We start from the raw sequence: 8,728 nt of genomic DNA, 5'->3' as shown, positions 1-8,728 counted from the left end.
AGACTGAAGCGCCTAGAACCGCTCGGCCACACCGGCCGGCGCTCGCCATTTGCTTCTTGCGTTTTATTTGTTGCTGCTGTAATGTCATCGTACACACATGAGCAAGCCATCCTGATCTATGATCACTCAATTTCATCCAACAACTTGTGGTGACTGTTCGCATCTTGATCTAAGACGTGCACAACTCGCTCGATTGCATCCCAGATGTGAGCAGTGGGACTGAGATAAAGTGAAGTGACCTGATAGGTTATAAAAACATCGTCATGTTCGTTGAGTATTTCTGAAACCGTACTACGACATTTCTGGAGCAATGGGTTCCTGCAATGTTTTGTTGGATGTACAAGTCGCCTGCGACCTGGTAAAAAAGTGTGTAAATGTGATAAGGCCGTAGTTCCCTGTATCGTTCGTCGGTAAAAATGGAAATAAGCGTTTGACGTCATTGGCCGAGAGACCCCATACGGGGCAGGTCCAGCCGCCTTGGTGAGGTCTTATTACATTCGACGCCACATTGGGCGACCCGCGCGCTGGATGGGGATGAAATGATGATGAAGATAGCACAACACCCAGTCCCTGAGCGGAGAAAATCCACGACCTATCCGGGAATCGAACCCGGGCGTGGAGGACGGCAATCCGTCACGCTGAACACTCAGCTATCAGGCGGACATTGTTCGTCGGTGACAGAAAACGAAGTGCCACAGACCACAGTTCGTCACCTCAGAAATGCCGCCACCACATAATGCTACACTACTTACTTGCCTGGAAGGTGCCCTGTTGCCTGGAGGGATACACAATCTTATGTGGGTTTCTACTTATTCGAAATCTTCCATCGGCATATACCAACTTATAACTCGATCCACCAGTCCAGGCGACCTTTCCCTTTGCTTCGAATATCCCTTAGCACTGTTCCTGCTTCCACGCTGAACTCAGTGCCCTATGGCGTGCGGGCGGTTGAAGTGCACGTTGGTTACTGTACATCACAGCAAGGACGTGTTTCCCCGCGGAGTGGTAACACGCGCATTGATGTTGTACAACAATGAGCTGTAGAGTGACTTGGTGTACTCCGGCAACTCGTCGTTCGGAGCACACTGGCATCGGATCTGCTGACTAATTACGTTCATGACGTAATAAGAAAGGCAGCTTCATCGTTTAGTATGAATCTGTAGATGAACCTGCAGTCTTTGCAGTTTTCTCACATACTGGATCTCTTCGTATCGAAATGAATTTCGTAGTGAAGTGTTGAACGAGTTTAGTAAATTCCACGCCGGCCGCGGTGGCCGTGCGGTTCTGGCGCTGCAGTCCGGAACCGCGGGACTGCTACGGTCGCAGGTTCGAATCCTGCCTCGGGCATGGGTGTGTGTGATGTCCTTAAGTTAGTTAGGTTTAAGTAGTTCTGAGTTCTAGGGGACTTATGACCTAAGATGTTGAGTCCCATAGTGCTCAGAGCCATTTGAACCATTTGAGTAAATTCCAAAACACGAGCGTCGCATACTAAACAGATCCACGAAGCTTCTCGTTGCTACCAGAGTGTCATTTGTAATAAATATTTCCGTGATGCATTTGATTTGATTTGAAGCGTCGCTTTTCTTTTTTTTTTTTGTGGATGAGGAAGAGGACGCCTGTGACTGGATTCCTGCGCCCTCTTTAAGGATGAAAATTAGATTTGAAAATCACTCCATAACACTCTCATGAACATGGGGTTGCTGTGGATATAGAGGTTTTGAGGTCAGACAGCGCAACAGTTGGAAAATTGACGACCAAAATTGAAAAGGAAACTAATTCCAGGTTGTAAAGCAGCATGCCGCGATAACAGCTGAAGTGGACGTCTACAAAGCAGGCCGCTTCTAAAACACTCAAGGTTGTCATCTTTGAATACTTCTCAAGAATGTGGGACTCAAACCAAATGGAACTAACAGGGGATACTAACCTAACCTTAGAATTGGCTTATCCAGTTTACGGTGCACTCCGTGGCCTGGTACAACTTCGCATTTTTCACCTTAACAATATCGTTGCCAGAGGTTTAATAAGTAGTAAAAGAAAAAGAATAGCAGCAACGTGGGACTGAACCCCAGTCATAAGGAGTTGTAGTCCAGTACTTACTGACTGACCCACCTTTTTTTTCATGAATGTTAGCCAGTCATCAGCCCCGATGCCGGTACACAGCAAAATGCATCTTACTGTGGCCCAACCGTGAAATGGAAGCACATAAAAATCCAAGAACATGAATGACCTTGGAGGTGAGGTGCCTGATGTGTCGAGCATCAATCAAGCGTCAATAATACCACGGTCATGTATTGCCCATACTGCGATCAGCTGACACGCCGACAGCTACTACAAGTTGTGACGCACACGTGTCGCCTGACACGGTGAACTACACTCAACCACATAAATTAAGGACAATGTTGATAAATGGTGAAACAACGCTCTGGTGGGCGGTTTGTGGATTTAAATCACCTGCGGTCGTCGCACGGTGGCGATGGCAGCAGTCCACATACGCAGAGGTGTGTTGGTGCATGTCAGAGTACGGTGCAGCGAGTAAGTGTGCAGACGTTTTCAGACGTGCTTATGGTCACTGTGTGTTCAAAATGGCTCAAGGAACACATATTGACGACGTTATAAGGGGTAGAATACTAGGGCGACTGGAGGCTGGTCAGACACAGCTGGTCGTAGCATGGACCTTCCGTGTGCCACAAAGTGTCATCTCAAGATTATGGCAATGATTCCAGCAGACAGGAAAGATGTCCAGGCGCTACAGTACGGGACGTCCACAGTGTACAACACCACAAGAAGAGCGATATCTCACCATCAGCGCCCGCAGACGGCCACGGAGTACTGCAGGTAGCCTTGCTCGGGACCTTACCGCAGCCACTGGAACAGTTGTCTCCAGACACACATTCTACAGACGACTGAATAGACATGGTTTATTCGTCCGGAGACCTGCAAGGTGCATTCCACTGACCCCTGGTCATAGGAGAGCTCGTGAACCTGATGTCAAGAACGCAGTACATGGTCATTGGAACAGTGGTCCCAGGTTATGTTCACGGAAGAGTCCAGGTATAGTCTGGACAGTGATTCTCGCGGGGTTTTCATCTGGCGTGAACCAGAAACCAGATACCAACCCCTTAATGTCCTTGAAAGGGACCTGTATGGAGGTCGTGGTTTGATGGTGTTGGGTGGAATTATGATTGGTGCACGTACACCCCTGCATGTCTTTGACAGAGGAACTGTAACAGGTGAGGTGTATCGGGACGTCATTTTGCACCAGTATGTCCGCCTTTTCAGGGGTGCATTGGGTCCCACCATCCTCCTGGTGGATGATAACGCACGGCCCCACTGAGCTGCCATCGTGGAGGAGTACCTTGAAACAGAAGGTATCAGGCGAATGGAGTGGCCTGCCTGTTCTCCAGACATAAACCCCATCGAGCACGTCTGGGATGCTCGTAGTCGTCGTATCGCTGCTCGTCTTCAAACTCCTAGGACACTTCAGGAGCTCCGACAGGCACTGCTGCAAGAATGGGACGCTATACCCCAGCAGCTGCTCGACCACCTGATCCAGAGTAAGTCAATCCGTTGTGCGGCCTGTGTAGGTATGCATGGTGAACATATCCCATATTGATGTCGGGGTACATGCGCAGGAAACAGTGGTGTTTTGTAGCACATGTGTTTCGGGAGGGTTTTGTCATCTTATCAACTATACCGTAGACTTACAGATCTGTGTTGTGTGTGTTCCCTATGTGCCTATGCTATTAGAGCCAGTTTTGTGTATTGCCACGTTGTGTGGCACCACATTCTGCAATTATCCTTAATTTATGAGCACGAGTGTACTTTGTGCGCCATGGCGCTAAAAGCGCTTTGTCTTGGACGCAACAGGCATCTTTAATTCAGCTGCTCCAGTGTGAGGCTCTATCCGGAATATCCATATGTGATATAAGCTATGTCAAGGTTAATAAATGCGTTTCAAAGGTTGGATCTTAGAACATAGACCAAGAGTGTCTTCATAACGCCGGCACCATCGCTATCCATTATCGTGGGATACGCCTTTTGCACGTGTTTATTTGACAATTCTCCACGTCGAGAACAGCTCTTGTCCTGTTTAGGTACCTACTTCATCCAGCCCTCACCTGCCTAACGATGTAGAGGATACAAGGGAGCTTCTTCCCTTACGGTCTGCAGTTACGATTTCCACTTCTGACACCGACAGTCCACTTCCGGTCGGGCCTCTTTTATTCTATTTCCTAAACGTCCTCGTCATATCTTTTCATTATCCGTATGTTCTTCATTAACCTTGGCAGACAGTCTATCGACTTTCTGTGGGCATGTTAAATCCTCTTCAGCTGTTGCTTTTAGATAGTCTGCCTATTCATCTCTTGGACAAATTTTTCCAGAGGGTTTGCATTTAATTTTTTTCCGAATGGCCCGTTTTCGGACCCTGTCATTCCTAATCTTGTTTTCAATTTCTCGCCGGTTTCTCATTTCCTCTCCTTGGATCTGTTCCTTTCTTCGCTTGAAGAAACAGCAGGGTCCCGTGCCTTATACAGTTGAAAGCCTCTAACGCAGTTAATAAGATCTTCTATCAAACGTATTTCACAGATACCTTAAAAATAGAATCCCAGAAGAACCTCATCGGGGCTATGAAGTCCGTGGCAGATTAATCCATGGAATGTAATGTGGAGATAAAATGCTCCGCTATGGCTGACTTCTTAGGTTGTGAAGGGTGAATGAGGTTATCAGAATGAACGCATCTTTCACATACTGTGAGTTTGCTCAGCCCAGTATAGGCTTCACCACACTAGCATGGTATTCTGTAGACTCAAGCAGCGCTAACCTGTGTGAATGTGCCTCCGCGCCAGTTTTTTTTTTTTTTTTCCGTGTAAACTTAACGAAGTGATCCAGCAGTCTCTAGTGTTAGACGCTCTCCTGAAGATGGCTGAATGGTAGTCGTCTACCTTCTGTTCGACATCTCTCTGTCTTGCTGAGGAAATTTCGTCTGACTGCTCTAACAGATGACCTGTTGCTTCTGCACTTTCTAATGATTTCTTCTTGGATCTTCTCATTTACATTGTTGTTAGCGCCCAAGTGTCTTCTTCCGGCGGAGGTACGTTTCTTCCTCTGTTCTCCAATCGAGAAATAGGCATGTTTGAGGTTTCAGTCGCTGGAGGCTTCTGTCACAAGGACGTCTGCAATAGTCAAGTTGGGCAATTGAACGGGTTTCAGTTTTTAGTTTCGGATGATCAGCTTTTTTTGTAACTTTGTTACCCTATAGCTTTACTATCCGGTCAAGTTATATTACAAAATGACGCGAACTGAGCACTGCTTACTTCCTAATCAATTCTGCACATTTGTGATTTTCTGGTCTCACGGAATTCCACAAATTTACCTACAGGCTGCGGTTGGATCCATACAAAATCTGGCCTTCTCCATTTTATAAAGTTCCAGATTTCGTATCTTGAGACTCTAAAACGCCTGTTTCGGGTCCTAGAAAGTAACAAGAAACGTCTCGTTTATTCTCTACGTGTTTCTGACTAGCCGTCCAAAGTGCGAAGATGAACCCTTGGGGCCGGCTTGGGTGGCCGAGCGGTTCTAGGCGCTACAGTTGGAACCACGCTCTCTACGGTCGCAGGTTCGAATCCTGCCTTGGGCATGGATGTGTGTGATGTCCTTAGGTTAGTCAGGTTATGTAGTTCTAAGTTCTATGGGAGTGATGACCTCAGAAGTTCCATAGTGCTCAGAGCCATTTGAACCAATTTGAACCCTTGGGTACCTCTGAGCGAAAGAAACACGGCCTTCTCATAATTTGTTATCGACCCCGTTCCTCAGTCTGGTTTATACGGTTCTTGAGCAGTTCGTTCCGGGTACAGGAGGCAATGAAATACCTCTAACGTTACTGTACTCACGATTATAGCCTCTAAAATGGACATGATCATAGCAGTATCGCTCTCTCTGTCTTCCGTTCACCCAAAAAAATTTTTAGATAGCAGATCATTTGGATTCTTCCAAAATTTTTTAATTTCTCGTGTGATGTAATCGTCTAGAGGCCTCCACGTATTAGATATTAACAAGTAAACTCAAACATTTTCGAGTGGTAGCAAAGGGGCAGACACAGTCCATCAGCTTTGAACTCCCACGTGCACCAGGAATAAGTGAGTTTTTGTGTTAAAACGAGTCTGGTGTCTTCTAGTTTATTTATAGGTTAACTGATTCATTGTAGGATGATGCTTGATCTCCAAGTGCCGTCATAGTCATAGTCATCTGGGGTGTTAATAGCACGAGGAGCTCCGCACTTGCACGATACGTACAATAGAACTACTACTCCACACACTTTCACCACAGAAGCTTTCGAACAGTTCTTAGACTTCATTTTAGAAGTGTTTCTCCCATTGATCGAAAGACTTCATTTTGTTTTTGTTTCTTTTTTTTTCAATTTGGAAAATCCCTTTCTTCCGCCAGTTACATCAGTAGTATTCATGCTAAAACTGGAACGATACAGAGAACATCAGTGTGGCTCCTGCGTAAAGGTGACACGCGAAATCGTGAAGCTTTTCAAATTTTTGCTCGCCGAACCTAGGCATTAGTGGTAATATTCTAAGTTAAATACAGTGTGTTCTTTGTAGTACAACTGGATATCATTTTAAAACGGTGTCAGTACGTACATAAAATAATCAAGAAAGTCAGTTCAGCTTGCTTAATCTTAAAATTATCTTTCACTGTGTTTGCGTAAGCACATGGATATCGCTGATTTTGCATTTCTTCACTTCCTGTTAACCTAGATGCTATATTCTGGGGCAATGCTACTCACCTAAAATTTTTTGTATTTGTCAGATGTGTGTAAAATAGAAAAACCCACATCTTGCAGAAGCCTAATTAAGGATCTTTGAATTCTTACGCTCACTTCCCAGCACACTTATTCTTTATAATAAATTTCAATTTCAGATGAACTGAAGATACGAAACTGATTTTCTTGTAGACTTTGCTTCTTTGTCAAGGCCTTAGAGTGGACTTCCATATTCAGTGCAAAGGTAAACAAAATGCTCCCAATTAATATGAAGCGAGATATTGGGAATCCCTACAAATTCAAAAGATACTTAAAAATGTTCTATATTAGCTATTCCTTCTATAAATTATATGATTATATTGATTCAGGGATTACAAACTCCTGGTAGCTATATGGTAAGTAACAATGTTCATTATAAGGCTTCATTATAAGGCTGTGTGACAAATAGTAGTGCACTGTAATCAAGTCTTTGTTATAACAGATGCACGAAACTATTTTCTTTGAAAAATATCGTGTAATCACGTAAGTATTAAGAAAATAGGTGGAAAGAGTACAGCGAAGGGCTGGGACAGTCTGGTAATGTGGTAGGAGAAGAAGTGGGGCCTGATACTGAAGACATTGGGGAGCCAGTATTATTCGTACATCTTATTCATGGATGGTACCACGGCCAAATAGTTATTGAGTGAATAGGACATTTTTCTGCTAAGGCTGTTATTTAATTAATCTTCAATAGAGCTATGGAAGACTTCCGATCAACTAAGGCGGAAGGCATAGAAAACATTCCTTTGGAGTTTCTAAAAACATTGGGAGGGGGAGGGGGGGGGTGAGTAACAACAAAACTACTATTCAAGTGATTTGTAGAATCTATAAATCTGGGGGGGGGGGGGAATACTATCAGACTTTCGGAAAAATGTCACTCACGCAGTCCCGAAGACAGCAAGGGCAGATAACTGCGAGAACTATTGTATGTACAACCAACTTAACAGCTGATACATCGAATTTACTGACACTAATAATATACAGGAGAATGGAGAAGAAAATAGAGGATGTGTTAGATGACTATCATTTTGGCCTTAGGAAAGGTAAAGGCACCAGAAAAGCAGTTCTGGATGTGGGACTGATAATGGAAGGAAGACTGAAGAAAAATCAAGATACGTTCACAGGATTTGCGACCTGGAAATATCGTTTGACATCGTAAAATGGAGCAGGGTGTTCGAAATTCTGAGAAAAGTAGGAGTATACTGTTGGAAAGGTAATATGTACAAGAAACGAGAAGGAACAATAAGCCTGAAAGATCAAGGCCGAAATGCTCGGACTAAAAAGGGTATAAGACAGGGAAGCATCCTTTCGGTCCTCCAATCTATCCGACTAGAATGAACTACCTAAAGAGAACAGAATATGGATTGAGAGTAAACCGAAGAAAGGCGAAGTAGCGAAGAGTAGCAGAAATTACAGTAGCGAGAAACTTAACGTCAAAATTGGGGATCACGAAGAAATCGAAGTTATGGAATTGTGCTACCTTGTAAACAAAAAACCCGTGACGGACGAAGCAAGGAGGACATAAAAAGCAGACTAGCACAAGCAGAGAGAGCATTCGTTGCCAAAAGAATTCTGCTAGTGTCAAACATAGTCTTTCATTTGAGCAAGAAATTTCTGTACGTTTGGAAACAGCATTGTATGGTAATCTATAATGGACTGAGGGAAAACTGGGAAAGAACAGAACCGAAGCATGCCAGAGATGGTGCTATATAAGGACGCTGAAAATTAGGTGAATGAGGGTTAAGGAGGTTCTCCGCAGAATCGGTGAAGAAAGGGACTTATTGAAAACACTGACGAAAAGGAAGAAGATGAATTACCCAAAAGAAAAAAATTAGTAAATATCAGCTGTTTAAAAGAGCTTAGGTCGCAGTACCTTTTTACAAAGTAGCAACTTTTCTACTTAGCTGACATAAGCACAAA

The 8,728-nt window shown here is 44.3% G+C and overlaps 1 non-coding gene across 1 annotated transcript; it reads left to right on the top strand.

The window, feature by feature from the left end:
• Positions 1-6,444: 6,444 nt before the first annotated feature.
• Positions 6,445-6,547, top strand: LOC126205434 (U6 spliceosomal RNA). The gene has a single exon (XR_007540571.1). It is a non-coding gene; the product is annotated as a U6 spliceosomal RNA (small nuclear RNA).
• Positions 6,548-8,728: the final 2,181 nt, after the last annotated feature.

This window comes from Schistocerca nitens, chromosome 1 (genome assembly GCF_023898315.1).
Source record: "Schistocerca nitens isolate TAMUIC-IGC-003100 chromosome 1, iqSchNite1.1, whole genome shotgun sequence".
Classification (NCBI taxonomy): domain Eukaryota; kingdom Metazoa; phylum Arthropoda; class Insecta; order Orthoptera; family Acrididae; genus Schistocerca; species Schistocerca nitens.
This window is presented reverse-complemented; position numbering and strand designations above follow the sequence as displayed.